A 17,484-nucleotide genomic window follows, 5' to 3' on the forward strand; every position below is an offset into this window, starting at 1 on the left:
CTTCAGATCAATTGTAGAAAACTATTCTGTAGCTACTTAGATTGTAATGCGTCTAGTTTTGTTTGAGAAAATTAGAAAACTTGCAGCAACTGCAGTAGGTGGTGGTTTTCTTCTGCTTCAAATGGCTAGTCATAGTGGGTAGGTACAAGTGATAGGAAAAGTTGAAAAAGATATAAACAAAGCAAAAAGATAGATAACGAAGCAAACAAATAAGGTATAATGAAACCAACACCGTTATTGCAGAGTCAACAGCATTTATCAAAGAGAACATAGGATCTGGTGGGTTTATTGGGGGCTTTTAGTTAGGCCTTGCATCTTAAAGACATGAATTTTGTCTTCCTGCCAAAATCAATCACAGCAAAGCATAGTAGTAGTGATGCCCTCTCTTAAAGCTGAACAGCATGGGTAAAAAAATCAGTCCAAAGCAAGGAGAATGGACCAGACGGACACATTTTGCATATTTGCCTACTGAAGCTGAAAAAAACCAAAAATAACTGTGCAGCATATTTATAACATTTCTGGACAAAACTAGTTAATTCTCATTGTGACTCTAGTCTATGACTAGTCACAAGTTAGCATTTTAAAAATGTAATTCTAGAGATACGAATTTTGGTTAACCTTTTCTATTCTATTATTATTATTGTATTTTATTTTGGCAGTTGCTTCTGCATTTCCTATATTTGGAAGGGTTGGGAGTGCCAAAATACCAGCAAGCTGTGGGAAGCTGCTCTCATGGTGCTTCCAGTTAGTCTGGAAGCAGAAAATACTAGAGATCTCATTCATTTGACCAATGCAACAGTGTTCCCTACAGAACATTCTCCAGTGCTGTGTCTAGTTCACTTTTCAATGTCTTGTACGAGGGCATTTCCAACACTTCCCTTGACAGTCCAGTAATTTCACTGTCAGGAAATTTTTTCCTCACCTGTAACCAAATTTTTCTCTTAATATCATACCATCCCCTTACAAAATCCCTTCTCCTTCTCAGTGTCAAATACTAGTCAAATACTTGGAGAAGGAGAGGAGGCAAAAAGATGTGGAGATGGAGAAAAAGAAAAAAAGGGAGGAAATTATTGAGAGAGAAATAGTTAATATGTCCATTTAGGCTAGTTTAGGTGGAAATAATGGGAAGATGGAAAGGTAGGAAAAATTTAAAAAAAATGGAAGAAAGTACAAGAGGAACATACGGTGAGAAAGGGGAGCAAACTTTGGGTTAATTTTAAACTAGTTTCATAGGAAATCTCACAGTATTAATTTTTTTTAAATGGTATTAAAAGCAGAACGTGATGCAGGAGGTGGGGGAGATGGCAGCTTCATGTTAAGCAGCACCGTTCTTGCTCCCAGTGAGTATTTTACACAATAAAAGTTGACCCACTTTTCTTTGTAAGCAACAAGATTTTCACTTGAACCTCTTTTCCCCCTGCTTATGTTTTTCCTCACAAAGATTTTATCTGTGACTGTTTGTGTCTGTTGTACCAGGCTGACACTAAAAATGTCTCCACATAAGGGCAGGAATTTAAAAAAAAGTTCTTTCTCCACCTCCTAGAAGCTGCCTAAGGGATGAATATGGGAAACGGACAGAACTTGAAACACATGAAAAGATCCGTCGGACAATGTCGCAATTCCATAGGTTGCAGCAATCATGATTGCCAGTGAAGATAGGGCCGTAGGACCTTCATCCCCCAAATGTAGGTCTGTGCTATTTTTGCTCAAAGAGAATCTTCCTCCCTTGTGAGTAGTAGCAGGGCCTGTACCTTCTGGGGACTGCAGCTACAACAGGGCAACATACACTTATGGCCAGAGTGTGAGATTTAGCCACTGTCTCCCACAGGGAATGGTATGGAGTCACACCACGTCAGGTGGAACTCAGGAGGTACCATCCTTCCCTGTAGGCAGGAGATGCACAAAAGCAGCACTATCCCTTTGAATGGTGCAGCCTCCTCATTCTCAGGGCTTGACCAGCTCTGTAAGTGGGTGGAGAACCCAGCCACCCCCACACCTCCTCTGGAGCAGTTTGTACTTCTGGGGCTGTGAGGGGGAGCAGCTGCACAGGCTCCTTCCATTCACCCCACATTCTGGCTCTGGCCCTTGTATGGGTGTAATCTAGTCCTTAGCTAACAGAGCATCCACAGACTCAGATAATCACCCAGCCTAAACAAAACATATGCCTGAGGTAAATGAAAAAAGGTGTATGGAAAGTAATCTGTATGGAAAATTTCTTTCCCTCTCACTCTTCTTCCATGGAAGGTTGACTGAGGCCTTGGCTCCTCTTGTTGCTAGGTAAAAACATCAGCGAGGTTAATGGCATCAAAGAGTCTGTCCTGTCTTTTGCATCTCACACAATAATCACATGGAGGGACCACACTGGCACAGCTGGATCCCAAATAACTGTATTTACTAACTACACACACATGCAGGGACAACCTGTGTACATACTCTTGCTCTGACTGGTCTCTGGCAGCTTCTAAAACATAGAACATAGTGAGCATGAGCAGGAGTCTCTCAAATTATTTAAAGAGGATACTATTTCATTCTTATATGCTACAAAGACACCAAAAGAAAAACAAGATTTGCTTTTTTGGAGAAATTCCTGTGCTCAGAATCTAAACATGTAACAATATGAAGGGGGAGGGAATAAAGTTGGGGGGAATTCAGAGGAGAGATTCTGCCTGTATTGCACACTGGATGGTGAGACTGGTGGAACAGTGAGTGATTCAGCACCTTTGGAAGAGATCCTGCTACTTTCCTTCCATTCTTAGAAACAAGTCATTAATAAACTTAGTTCTGACATCCAGCATTTCATTCATCAATCCCAAAGTGCTTTTCAAAAAAGAGTATCATGTCATCTCCATTTTACAGATTGGGGAAACGGAGGCACGAAAGGTGATACCCCAGGTTTACACAATAGGTCTTTCTAGCTAGATGTTACATCTGGGAGGGCTTCAAATACTGTTCTGATGGAAGCCAAACAATAGCAGTGGGATTTCTTCCTTCCCTGCCAGCAGGTCAGTTCCCCCCACTCTTTAAAAAATATATATATTTTAAAAAAATCTTTATTTTGCACTTTAGATGGCACCTAACATTAAATCTGGACATTACAAAAGCATGGGTCAGGGTAGGACTTCAGATTGTTAGGTCAATACCTTTTGACTGTACTGGACTGCCTTCAGTAGAGCCCTTAAGCTAAAATTTGCAGCAAAAATAGATGTCTATGGACCTCCTGTCACTAATTTAGATTAAGAAATGGAAACTGTTGAGGCTATTTAGCTCTCAGGCCAAACAAATGGATGCGTGTAGCCTCAAGGATTTATCTGTTGTGCTTATGAAATATAATGCCATTCTGCAGTACAAAACGGAATGTATTTGTTTATATAGTACTGTAAATGTTCATGGCACGGTACAGTAAATAAACTGTACAAAATAGATTCTTCTCCAAAGATCTTACAGCACAGTATATCTAACTTCTAACTCCAGCTATTTCAAGTTCAGCAGAGCTTCGTATAGCATATAGCTGGTTTAACTAATTTGCAACAACTGACCCAGCCCCACTAACTTGATAATCCCTGCATGCAGGTTATGCAGCTGTGATCTTACATATATTTAGGGAGGATAGGTGAGAGGAGGATTTTTTTTTCCCCTTCCAGTCTTTAGAGGGAGGGTGAAGTATGTTGTTGCAAGACCATCAGAGAGAGGCCTGGGTTATGAGAGTCCTATATTTCAGTTTAAACCATCTCAATTTAATGAAATAGGACAAATTTCTTGTGGGAGCTTGGGTGCAGGGTTCATCATGCTGTTCATTTAATTATTTCAATTCCCCATTTTGTTAGCTACATTTATTTTGGCAAATGAAACAAATCTCAGGATTATGGGACCCCCAATGAGAAAAATAGCCTGGCTCCAACCCTCCCTCCCATTCAAATCAGGGGACTTAACTAGAAGGACATTACAGATTGTCTTAACTGTTGTGGTGACATACAAGGAGAGAGGGGATGGGGTGGAGGCAGATTTTCAGCTGGTGTAGCTCATTTGAAGTCAATGGAGCTATTCTAACTTCATGCCATCTGAGAATCTGTCCGTCAGTCTCTATGCTCACCAGGACACAAATCATAAGGCTTTACAGAAGGAAAAAACAATAAGGAACCACATATAAGGATTTGTGGGGTTAATATAGGAGATCTTTTTCTCTTGGCTTTTCAGTTTCTGGATGTTGGAAATACTAGCAGAAGGGAAGCTCCTGTTACTTTAGCCCCATCAATGGTTCCCTAGGGACAGATAATAAAAATCCATAAATATAAATGTCAAGGTATTCGGAGTTTAGTTAATTTACCTAAATGCTGAGATTAAGAATTTATTCAGATGCCTGTGGACCTTAAATGTGTTGTGTTACTGAAGGACATACCTTAGGCCCCAATTCTATATTAGCTCCTTTAGACATGAACAGTATGTCCTCATAAATCTTTCCTAGTCTCTTTAATCTCTGTGAATCCAAACCAGGTCCCATTGGGTGGTGGAGCACTGCTCTAGTTTTACCAAAGAGTGGACAGATTTGAATGAGATTCCTGGGCTTTCCTGCCACCAACCCTTTTGGAAGAGTATCGTTCTGTACTTAAATACTAATACTTTCCTGGGTAATGAGGTACCACCCAGGAGCCTCCAGGTGACAGCCAGTAGAAACCCCCCCCGTCTTTGTTAAAAAACAACCTATCTTTATCCTCACTTGCCCCATGGAAGGAAGGGTAAAGCAAAATAATTGCATTGCTCTTTAATATACTCTCTCTGTGGCTACAGTGTCGCTTCAGATCTCTTTTTTTCATTGAACATCCCTAAGAAGTTTTAGATTAAAGTGTTCCAAGCAAGCATTTTATTTCACTATAACGAGGTAGTTCAAGTATATTAATTTGCTATCTACCGGGCTCTTCAAAGAACTCAGCATGGCGGTTAAGTACAGAAGACATACCTCAAGCTGCTATATAATTAACTCAGAAATTATAAAGGTAAATGCATGATTGCTCTTTTTATTAACACATTAAAAAGGAGATGTGTAATTGGCATTTTAACAAGTTGGCAGAAGCAAATTAGATATTAACATGATTATGAAATGACAATTACTGTTGGCAATTAATTGGCGTCACCTTTCTGAAGGCCCATTCACTGGACTTTTGAGAGCCTTATATCACTGGCAATGTAATTAGTTTTTAAATGTTTGGAAATGGAAGTTATTCATAAAACACTGTACAGTACCTCTTTATCTTCTGAACAATGCACTTGGGTGTTTTTATTAAGTAACAATTAATATCCTACATTGCTACAGCACCTTTCATCCTAAAAGATCCCAAAGAGCTTCCTTCACAAACACTAGAATATACAGCTATTGCTGCACCCACCACTGAAATGCAACCACATCTAGGATAAAAGGGGACAGCTGTTTAAGAGTGCACCACTACAGAACAGTTTAGGGCAGGAACTGAAGAACAATTTAAACAACAGAAATTGGGGGAGAGGGGAAGAAGAGGAAGATCTTTAGGTTAGCTGAAGGCAGTTACTGCAATAGGAATTTTGGCCAAGACACTGAAGGTGACATGCCTACTTTTGTCATCTTTAATTATCAGAGATAACCAGGAGCTCAGTTTTACATGTAATTTAATAGACTTCCAGCACCAAGTGCATCCTAATACTACGCTGGGGCATTAGTTCAGTGACAAAAATATCACTTCTTGAAGCACTCTTGTTCTTTGGGCTCCAAATACTGGCCAGTATAGACCCGTGGGTCCCAAACATTTTACCAAGACAACCCACCAACTGCACTGTGTCATTTTTTTGTGACCTCCCCTTAGGTATGTGCACCCTCCACCCTGGCACCACAACCCTAATCCTGGCCCAGCGCAGAGGGGAGGCTCAGGGGTGGCGGGCTGGAGAGAGAGACTGCCCCACATTCACCTTGTGGCAGTGACTCCTGTCCTGCAATGCTGGGCCCTGCTCAGTGTTCTGGCAGTTGCAACCTGGCACTTGGGAATCACAGCACCACTCAGGTTAGACCCAACCACTCCTCCATCATGACAGAGGTGTGGCTGGGCCAAACTAGAATGGTGCTGTGACCCAGTGCTCCAGGTTGCACTGCCTGGATTGGGGAGCCAAACCCATCCCTGGAGGACAGAAACTGCTGCGCTGGGTGAATTAGAGATGGGCTTGCTCTGCAACTCCTTTCCCACCCCTCCACTCCCAGGGTCTCCTTCCCACCACAGGCCAGGAAAAATGTATGTTTGATTAGGGCACCGTGACCCATCAAAAGCCTTTCTGCAAGGTGGTTCAGGACCCACCATTTGAGAAACACTGGTCTAGACCATGCTTAGCTGGTGAGCGTAGCAACCTACATGGATCTTGGAGTCCTCATGTTGTTATCCAGGATGTGGTAGATGAAAAGGTGATATCTGATATAATCACAGCCCAAGCTGCTAGACAGATTGGGATGCTGGGCAGCAGGGCATTTGCGTGATGGGCTGATCCCTAATATGGCCTTAGAGTCTCATGTAATCACTTATTTCCAGGAGCTGGAGCTCTGAGTCACACACCAGCTATCTCAAGGTTCATGATAAAGTCATGAGAGTTGATAATACTGAGGACAACTGTCCATGAAGGGGCAGGTGTGTGTAAATGTGTACAGAGTGAGTGGAGATTGCAGATGATTAGACAAAATGGAGGAGAGGCTTTAAAATGTACATTGGAACAAAGAAAAAAGTTGGGAAATCAATGGGAGTCAGGTGCCTACGTATCTTTGAGGATCTGGACCACACATTTTGAAAGTTAATCCTACCAGTAGACCCTCCCTAAACCAGTGTTTAATAAAGGTTTGATTCTCTGTGAATCTTATAACACTCTAAATAGGACAATCTGATGATATTGCCTGGGCTGGCTGTGGCCATCAGTCCAGCCCTGCAAGGTGGCATGTCTGCAGAAAGTTGGTTAGCGTAGACCCTAGTAATAGAAGTCTTTCATGAAGCATAATTGTAAACTTCTCTCCTATGTGCTGCAGAAGTATTTCTTTGGGCTTTCACTTATCTTCTTTCCCCCATAGAACTAGACAGACCTTCACCTAATAGTATTAGCCATGGAGGGATAACTTGGCACACTCCAAGGAGCTCACTTATATTCTCACTGCAACAAAAAGATATGGGGGTCAATTGACAGTGGACTTTCAGGGGGTGAATTAAAAATTAGCACCTTTCCAACGAAGGATAACAGAGGTCCTTTGGGGAAAAGGGAAAGAGTAAAATGAGACTGTTTCAGGAATTGGATGGAAGGGAGAAGAGATTAATGGCCCCAAGGAATGGACTGATGCCTTTTCTGATCAAAGTCCTTAATGGCTGCCATGGAAAACCTTACAGTATCAGGATATCCCAAATATATTTTGTAAGGCTGGAGGTACATGTTCAATAGATAACTTTGTCAGACACACCTGCTGGGCTAACTAGTTAATCATCAACTCCTTTACAACATTCAATTAACACCACATTCATCAACCTGAAATTGGTGAATTCAGGAGAGGTGTCTAGAAATGCCTGTTGGATTTGGACAGGCTAGCAAGTCCTACTTCCTTCTACTTCTCAGTTTAATCACCTAGCAAACTTGAGAATCTTCAGTGTGTTACATAAGAAGATGCTGGTTCCCATCTGATCTGCTGGTTGATTGCTTCAGTTCGCTGCCCTTTTTCTAATATTTTCTACCTTACCAGGCAGAAGGCAGGATACCATGAAAACCCTTCTGACAGTTTATCCTCCAGGTGTTTAATTTTTTCCCAGCCAGTTTCTTGCTCCTGACTTTTATTATTTTTTGTTCTGAAGGACAAAAGTCACATTCCTGTTTCTTATTTCTAATACTCATTAATGGTGTGGTGACAAGGATAAAGGAGCAATATTAATTTCTTATAAGCACACTAATATTCCTGGACAAAACCTTTTAAAGATAGATGTAAGATTGCAAATACAAATCCATTAAAAAGTGGGAGTGGGGGGTGGGGAAGTATTTAAAAGTGAAAAAATATCAGGAGTTTCATAGTTAGGATTCCACAAACAGCCTTAACTCTAACTTGTGCCTATCCACCAACCATCCCTTTACTCCTAACGGAGCTACTTGAAACATTGAAAGATTCTCAGTGAAATTTCAAATTTTGAAATCAGCTCTACCTAACAACTCTACTGCAATACCGTCTGTGTTTCCTATAGGGACCACAAACCTTCTTCATACACACTCTAATTACATATCTATAAACCACATTTCACTCATCTCATGTGGGTCAATAATCCAAACACGCACTCCTCTGCTTTTCCTGGCCATATATTGAGATTCTCTCCCTACTCCTCCATAAATATTCCACAAACCACAATATCCAGATACACACTTTCACTTTCAGTTGGACAACCCAATTGCTCATTCACTCTCCAAAGTACGTTGTAGTCCCTGACTCCCCAGAATGTCTCTGACACAAGCTCCTGACTCTTTGTGATACCTTCCCAGGCAGTTCTCTGTGTTGATAAAAATCACAGACCCCAGCATGCTCTGGAGGTTCTTTTGTCAGGAGAGCCTCCCTGCGCGTTGTAACACATTAACCTACTGAATACCCAAGGCTGGGCAGAAGGACTGTTATGACTGCTGGAAACCCACAACTTTATCAAAACAGGCAAATATTAAAGTTCAACTTCTCACCCTGCCACTAGGCATAAGGGAACTTCTCCTGTTGGAACCAATCTAAACTTTAGGATTTGCATTTAGTTGGATAAAGAATTGGACTGATTAAGCCCGTTGCCAAATATGGCTCCACAAATTTTCCCATCAGCCCTGAGAGATTTTCTGTAGAGAAATTCCAACCAACACATCCCAGTAAAACACCATTTGTGATTAAACTGGGTTCTACAGGTCTAGGATATTCTAAAGGTGACATGCAGAGGTTATTGTTACAAGTCTCCGGAACACACTGCTGAAATCTTTTGGGCTGAGTTTTTGAATGGGGACTGGCAGATAATTGGAACGGATTGCTTGGAAAAGCAGTTGGAAGTAAAGATAGCCAGTATACTGGAGATTGGATTTGGGCTTTTACTTCAGGAGATAAGCTCTAGAAAAGGAGGAGTGGAAAACTCTGGGAATACATAAATTCTGCAAGGTGATTTTCACCTCAGAAAAGAATTGTAAGGAAGATCTGTATGTCAGGTATAATTATCATTTTAAATTATTATTTTATGTGGCCAAAACTATCTTAGGCACTTCACAAAACAAATGAAGATATGATTCTTCTGTGAGAAGGAGCAGGTTGCACACCTTTGTAAATATGGAAGCCGTGTGGGAGGGTTTATTCACAATAACAACTTGGTATTAGGCTAAAGTTTCCATCTATGATTAATCGGACATTGGTATTTGTTTCCTGTACACATTATTCCAATTCTTTTGAAATGTTCATTAGTGTGTGTAAATAAATTAATCTTTCGCTTAGAAACCCAGTTAGAATGTTACATATTGTGAAAGGATACCAAAGAGGATAAATAGCGTAAAAAAAGTCTGCTCTCAAAACATGCTATGTTAAAACAACAGGATGGAACTCATAGATTCCTGTTCTCTGAAAAGCCATGAACACACTGTATGGGGGCAGTGGTAATACAAGAATTTGAAAAAGAAACCCTCCTGCTTATGGAAGGATTCAGCAGTTGTGGAGACATCTGTATTAGCTAAAGCCAGCAGGGCATTTCATTCCCTCAATATGTCATCGCTGCCTCTTAGAGCTGTACAGACAAGCTGACACACACCCATAGCAAATTGAAATGCAGTACTGTGGGAGAACGTACTTATCTATGATGATACTTACTGATCTCCTTCTGGCAATTGACAAAAATCAAGTGTTCATGCTGATTTTATTAGTTCTTTCAGCAACCTTTGATACCATTGTCCACAAAGTGCAGATTGATAAGATGTGGACACTGGCAGGGATAGACAATTATGCTTGACTGGCTCCCTTCTCTTACCCCTGAGAGTTCCCATTTTAGACCTTAGGTTTAACTTCAGTATTTCTGTACTGAGGCATTTATTTTACTAAAGAATCCTAAAATGTTTGATTCTTACACCATTTGTAAACATCTCCAGTTATTATATTATGTTTTTTGAATCTTTTGATTTAAAGTAGCCATTATTATTAGTCTTGTGTTACTCAAATTACAAGAAAGAGTTATAAATGACGTCTTGATATATTTTTGTATGCTACTGAACTATATCAATGGTTTGGCTTGTTAATTTGTCAGATTTAAATTAAAGTTCTTGCTAATTCTTATCTGGTTTATTATTCAAAATGAGCCAAGGTCACTTAACTTACCATTTAACAAAATTTAAATTAAAAAACAACGATACATTTTGAGTAGCTTCTGGAGAAAAACTAAAAGTGTGCCATTAGTGAGGAGGATGTGCTTCCTTCAGAGAACAGTTACTTTATGACAAGTGAGATATTGGTGAGCTTCAGCCAAATGTCTGGTTCAACATTAAGATTCATCCTATACTTGTTTTTAATGCTGATCAGAGAAAAAGCAAAAATAAAACCAAAAAACTAGTCTTCTCATCAGCCAAAAGTGGCAGAGCTGCACTTTGTTGAATTTGAGCTCAAGTCCACCATCACATGATAGGCCAATTAGCTTTTCCTTTCACTTTGCAGAGAAGCTATCTGGCAAAGTATATTCTATTGAAAATGGGTCCCTGATCAGCTCTGTTAGGGTTACCATACGTCCTCTTTTTCCCGGACATGTCCGGCTTTTCGGCACTCAAACCCCCGTCCGGGGGGAATTGCCAAAAAGCCGAACATGTCCGGGAAAATGGCGGCTCTGCTCCTCCCCTGACTCTTCGGCTCTGTTTAAGAGCCGAGCTGCCCGAGCGCTATGGGCTTCAGGCAGCCCCCTTGCCTCCGGACCCCAGCCGCCGGCCGGGCACTTCCCCTCCCGGGCTCCGGCGGCGCAGGGTCCGGAGGCACGGGGGCTGCCCGAAGCCGGTAGCGCTGGGGCAGCTCGGCTCTTAAACAGAGCCGAAGAGTCAGGGGAGGAGCAGAGCCTCCAGCCGCGGCGGCTCTGCTCCTCCCCGACTCTTCGGCTCTGTTTAAGAGCCGAGCGCTATGGGCTTTGGGCAGCCCCCATACCTCCGGACCCTGCGCCGCCGGAGGCTCTGCTCCTCCCCTGACTCTTCGGCTCTGTTTAAGAGCCGGGCATGGGGGCTGCCCGAAGCCGGTAGCGCTCGGGCAGCCCGGCTCTTAAACAGAGCCGGGCTGCCCGAGCGCTACCGGCTTCGGGCAGCCCCCATGCCTCCGGACCCTGCGCCGCCGGAGCCCGGGAGGGGAAGTGCCCGGCTGGGGGCGCAGGGTCCGGAGGTAAGGGGCTGCCCGAAGCCCAAGCGCTACCGGCTTCACGGTTTGCCGGGCAGCCTCCAGACCCTGCGCCCCTGGCTGGGCGCTTCCCCTCCCGGGCTCCAGCTGCGCTGGGCAAGCGCCGGCCGGGGGCGCAGGGTCTGGGGGCTGCCCGGCAAACCGTGAAGCCGGTAGCGCTCGGGCAGCCCTTTCCCCGTGGCTGGGAGTGGGAGGGAGGAGGGGGCGGAGTTAGGGCGGGGAAGGGGCGGAGTTGGGGCGGGGCTGGGGGTGGGGAAATGGGCGGGGCCAGGGCCCGTGGAGGGTCCTCTTTTTTTATTTAATAGATATGGTAACCCTAGCTCTGTGTTTATCACCATCAGGAAAATATTTTTTAAGCTTGGTGACCAAAGTCAGGCAGTGTTCTTTTTATGTCAACAATAAGGTCAGGATGAATTTTCAATGGAGAATTTTTCCAAGGTTGGGAGTGATTAGCAATTTCCCTTCTCTTTTTTGTGCTATAAACAGGGCCGACTCCAGGCACCAGCCGACCAAGCACATGCTTGGGGCGGCACCTGAGAAGGGGCGGCCAATGTTGGGGTGGCGGGGGGCGCTCGCGGTGGTTTTTTTTGTTTTGTTTTGTTTGGCGGGGCGGCGCTCGAGGGTTTTTTCTTTTCTTTTTTTTCAGCCAGGCAGCGCGGGGGGTATTTTGGTGGCGCGGCGCTGGGGGGAGGGGATATGGCGGCGCGGCGCGGCGCGGCGCGGCGCTCCGGGGGTTTGGGTGGCGCGGCGCTGGGGGAAGACGGGGGTTTGGCCGGCCCCGCGCTCAGGGGGCGGGGATTTGGCTGGCCCCGCACTCCGGGGGTTTCGCCGGCCCGGCGAGGCGCTCGGGGTTTGGCCGGCCCGGCGCTCGGGGGGTTTGGGCGGGCCGGCCCGGCGCGGCGCTCCGGGGGGTTTGGCCGGCCCGGCCTGGCGCGGCGCTCGAGGGGGGGCCTGGGGTTTGGCCGGCCTGGCACTTGGGGGGGTTAGGCGGCCCGGTGTGGCGCTCGGGAGGGTGGGGGTTTGGCCGGCGCAGCGCTCCGGGGGTTTGGCCGGCCCGGCACTCGGTTTGGCCGGCCCGGTGCTCCGGGGGTTTGGGCGGCCCGGCGAGGCGAGGCGCTCGGGGGGGGGGGGTAGGCCAGCCTGGCGTGACGCTCGGGGGGGTTGGGCGGCGCGGCGCTCAGGGGGGCAGGGGTTTGGGCGGCCCGGCGCTCGGGGGGGGCAGGGGTTTGGGCGGCCCGGCGAGGCGCGGGGGGGGAGCGGGGGGTTGGGCGGCGCGGTGCTCCGGGGGTTTCGGCGGCCTGGCGTGGCGCTGGGGGGGGGGGGTTGGTGGCCCGGTGCGACGCTCGGGGGGGTGTGGTTCTGCGCCCGGTGCTCCGGGGGTTTGGGTGGCGCGGCGCTGGGGGGTGTGTCTGTGGCGCGGCGCTGGGGGGGGGTGTTACAGCGGGGCGGTGCTCTTCTTTTTTGCCTGGGGCGGCAAAAAAGTTAGAGCCAGCCCTGGCTATAAACTGCAATTTCTTTATCATTGCCCTTGTTTCGTCATGTAAGAAGGGCATAGTTTTTAGTCCCTGTAAACTGGTAGCTCACTGAGGCGCAAAAACCAAGTCAGCTAAATAGGCTATTCTTGACAGCCATAACTCATCCACAAAAATCAATCAATATACGCATTCAAAACTAAAATCACTAAGGAAAACTTGTACCTCGGAATGGAGTTCAAAGAGACTAGTTAAAATCTTCCATTCAATAGCCATCTCACTTCTGTATGGAGAAGCTTTTGATGATCGTTACCTATTTCACTGCACAAAACTGAAAACAAAAATGTTCAATGCCTCTGCTTTAATACAGCTGATCATCTTCACAGTAGGATATAAAACTACATTCAGATTGACAGCCATTCTTTGGTAACTAGTGCCTCTCAATGAATCCTGCAGTAAGTAAAGTTAGTATTAGGTGCCACCACTTTAATTTTTTCCAAAACACTGCCAAATTTTCCAGTCATTGCTTGTGCACTGTCAGAGTGCACACTGATGTGGTTATGCCACTCCACACCATTTGCTGTGATACTCATTTAATCTGCTAAAAATTTCTTCTGCCATTGTATATCTTGATAGACCTTCACAAAACAAGAACTCTTCTTTAACTGTCATTTCTGATTCAAACCTTATATACATAAAGAAGCTGGAGAAAAACTTGTAATATCAATACTTTAGTCTATGCATTGAACTTACTCTGTTTTACACATTTTATGAACTTTTCCTTTACTTGAGATACCAGGTCTTGAATTCTTCTTGATACACTGTTAATTAAAGAAACAACATCAAGCTGTTTGAAACTATCCCTAAGAATCAATGACAGTGTCTCTTGCCACAGGTAAGACAAAAGTCTCACCAATTGTATGAGGGTTTCCAATTTGAGCAATCCTCAAGCTTATGTGGTATGATGCTTCTAATGCCTTCACATTAGTGCCAGTGAGGTGTGTTATTGTTTTTTGGATGTCTTGCTGTACATTTATCTTCCTCCTTAAAAAAGGTTTGTCTATGTAAAAGGCTGTGCTTTGTATTAAGGTGATGTTGGAGTAGTGAAGCCTTTACTGAATGATGGTCCATAGAAAATAGAGCACTGAAGCGCTGGTCACGGTCATCACTCAAAGTAAATCCAAATGATAAGTAGCTGGGATCATACCATCGAACAATCTTATACTTATTACTTGGAACAGGAAACCAATCAACAATACCTAAAATCTCTGTTTTTCCCCCCACTAGATCTTGATTTACACTCCTGCCTATATCCTCAAGAGGCCCTGGTTGAGTTTTTGTGGGGGGTTTTGAAGCTACTGCTAGTTAGCTACTTATCTGTAGCTGAACATCACAATTATATTTACAAATATGAACAACTTCCACAATCGAGTGAAAACCGAAACAAGTGATACCAAAGCACTCAGATGAATGGTCCAAAGGGGGAGGATTTCTGAGTACACACAAACTCATTGAGCCAAGGCCTAAGCCACATCCCCGGAACATGCCTGCCTGGCTAAAGGTGGCCTGACTGGTGGAGATCTGTATAGGGGAGGCTAGAAGAGAAGGAAGGTTGACTGGGGGAGTATGGGGGCCCTGGATGCTTTTAAATGCTGGGGAAACTGTATAGGGGATCCCATTTCTAGGAAGAGGTTCTGATTGCAGCCAGTCATTGTTCTGCTGCTGTAGGGCCAGGTGGTTCTCCTTAGTCCTGTAACCAGGCTTTTATCCTCTCGATCCAACTGACCACCCCACCCACCAGCTTCCCTGCAGAGAAAGGAGTGAATTCCCCAGGTGACCCCTGCCTCCCCACCCTGCAGGGGCCAGGCTGTAGCCTCTGTGGGGTAGGGAGAGCAAGGGGTGCTCCTGCTCTGCAGCAACTTCCTTGGATGAGGGGAGGGACTTTGATCTTGGGGTTCCCTGGGGCTGCAGATTTTTCAGGCACTTTGAAGCAACCCTGTAGGCATGTATCTTTTTGGAATGAGAGGTGCTCTGGTGCAGCAATATGGAGCTTTGTGATTCCTTCGGTGGTCAAGCTGTGCAGCTTGGGCCAGGCTGAAGGCTAGGCCTAGCATCGAGCCAGCCAGCTGTGCACCAGCTGAGAGTACAGTGCCCATCTACATAGCCACAGTGCATAACACACCACTAAATAAAACTACTTTGCCACCATGACTGATGAGTGTTATTCATCATTATAGCTGACAGTGGCCAGAAAAGTGCATCTTGGTTCTTGGACATTTTCTGGTGCACATAACTGTTCATTTGAAACTGAATTTTTTTTTGGCATACCACTTCCAACAAGCTCACATGCCACCAGTGGCACATGTACAATTTGGAAACCCTTGCTCTAGCTGCAGCAGCCACCTACAACCATACTAAGAATCTGCTACCCCCATGAGCTGTCTAATGCTTCTATCTAGCTCTGACTAAAGCGAAGCTAAAAACCTTGAAGAAACTGTCTCTTCTCGTTATATTTCTAGTATGTCCTACTTCTGATTTTTTTTCCTATTGAAGCCAAGACAAAAATAGTGTTCAACAAAAGTTGAGATGAAAAGCTTCCGTATTGCACAGAACAATTGGTGACAGCCAGGATGTAACATGCTCTCAGCGTTTAAAGTATTTGCACTACAGTTAATTACTTACTGTGCTATTCACTTCGCATGAAACCCTTGTCTCAGTAATTGGGCACATCACTGGGTGAGCTGAAGTTGTAATTTGCTGCTGCTGACTACATTTGCTATGTGTAGTCTGTTAGACTCAGTCTATGACTCATTGGGATCCAGATTGGTTTCTTTTATTCAGAGAATTTCCTCTGCCTTTGTCCCTTCTCAGCATGGATGTCTCTGATTTTGCACCCTGTATTTTTAGTTTGAACACTTTGCTCTTACTCTGCAGCTTCATTACCTCTTTAAATGACTATGGGCAGGGTTCAGAGAGATTTTGATGGTTTAACAATTCTGGGGTCTAGCCTGCTGTTGATGGGTGTGTAACTCATGTTACTGTTAATAATGAAAGTGAGCTTACATTTCTATAGCGCCTTTCATCCTGAAGGATCCCAGAGCACCTTAGGAATTATGGACCAGATCTTCAGCTGGGGCAGACCAGCATTGATCTGTTAAATTCAATGGAGCTACACCAACTTACAGCAAAAGAGGACCTAGCCCTATATGATGTAGACAGGAATAATTTCACCTACCATTATAATACAACCACCCTGGAGCAAAATGCAGAAGCTGTTTGACAGCACACAGCAACATTACGTAACAATTTAGGACAGAAAGTGAAGAGGAAGCCCATATGTAATTAAGGGGAAATTAGAGATGCATGATGATTGTTTGGCCCATAAGAAATGAGATGATGGTCTCAGTCAGAGGTATTTTGGGAGAAGGCAGTGTAGGGGAAAGGTGCATAGCTGCAGCTCATGCTCAACCTGCTCTATGATTAGATAGAGAACTTCATTCTTCAGGGTTGACCAGCTGGCACACTTGATGAGCAGTAAAGTTTCTTCAGAAATAAAAAAGCTGTCTAGTTCAGTTTTATTCTTCCTGGAATAATCAGGTGGTGCCATATTTTGGCGCATGTTGGATTTAATCCATAACTTGCTATCTTTAAGAAGTCCTTTGTGGATGGCAGGCTAGTACAGTAGGGTTTTTTTCTGGGTCAAGAAATAAAATTTGAATAGTTAAAAAAAAAAAAAAAGAGAGAGAAAGTGTACTGCAGCAGAAATATAATCAGGCTTCCAGCCAAATGGCTTAGTGGACTTGAAATGCTTATACCACATATGCATAATTATTCTTCAACTCCTGTTAACAGTAAATGGAACAGTTGCTACTGATCATTTTTTGTTTGCAAGAGATTAGCAGTGAATATTTGTAGTCTAGAAAAGGCAAACAGCTGAAAGGGCTTTGGGGTTTCAGGATCCTTTTGTTATTCTAGGTGTAGACAGATAGCCCTCTTGAAGGGGTTACAGACTATCTTCTGGACCCTTGTCCCCTGATTTTGCAAAATCAGCCTGATTTTGGGTTGAGTGATGCTTCCAGCTGGAGGATAGTTCCCTACCTAGACATTTGTTAAGAAGGGACTGCCCACTGTTCCAGGCTAGAAACAGAAAACCTCTAAATATTAAGGTCTACCAATGACCCTTCCCCTTAGAAGCTTAGCATGTGTGATATACCCACCTAATCTTAACAGATAATCTCTGGTAAAAGCTCCAGAGGAAGAAGAAAACACTCAGAGTCCTTGCCAGTATAATCTGAAAGATGAAGTGCTTCTTGCCCCCATATCTGCTAATCAGTTTAGCCTAGTGATTCAGAATAACAATCACTATAATTAAAGCACCAAATCCAATTTATACCACAGATACACAGACTGGTTTTATTATAGAAGCCAAACTCTTTCCACTTTTTTTTTTTTTTTTGGTAAAAATTAAACTAGTGTCTTAAGAGGAAAGTGATTAAGGAACATAGTTGGTGTTCAGCCTTGCATGGGTGAGCGAGAGAGAGAGCAAAAGGAACCTTCCCAATAAGCCCTGACTTGCAGTCCTTATACTCTCCTGAGTGCATGGACTGCTGAAAA

Source organism: Emys orbicularis, chromosome 4, assembly GCF_028017835.1.
Source record: "Emys orbicularis isolate rEmyOrb1 chromosome 4, rEmyOrb1.hap1, whole genome shotgun sequence".
Lineage (NCBI taxonomy): Eukaryota > Metazoa > Chordata > Testudines > Emydidae > Emys > Emys orbicularis.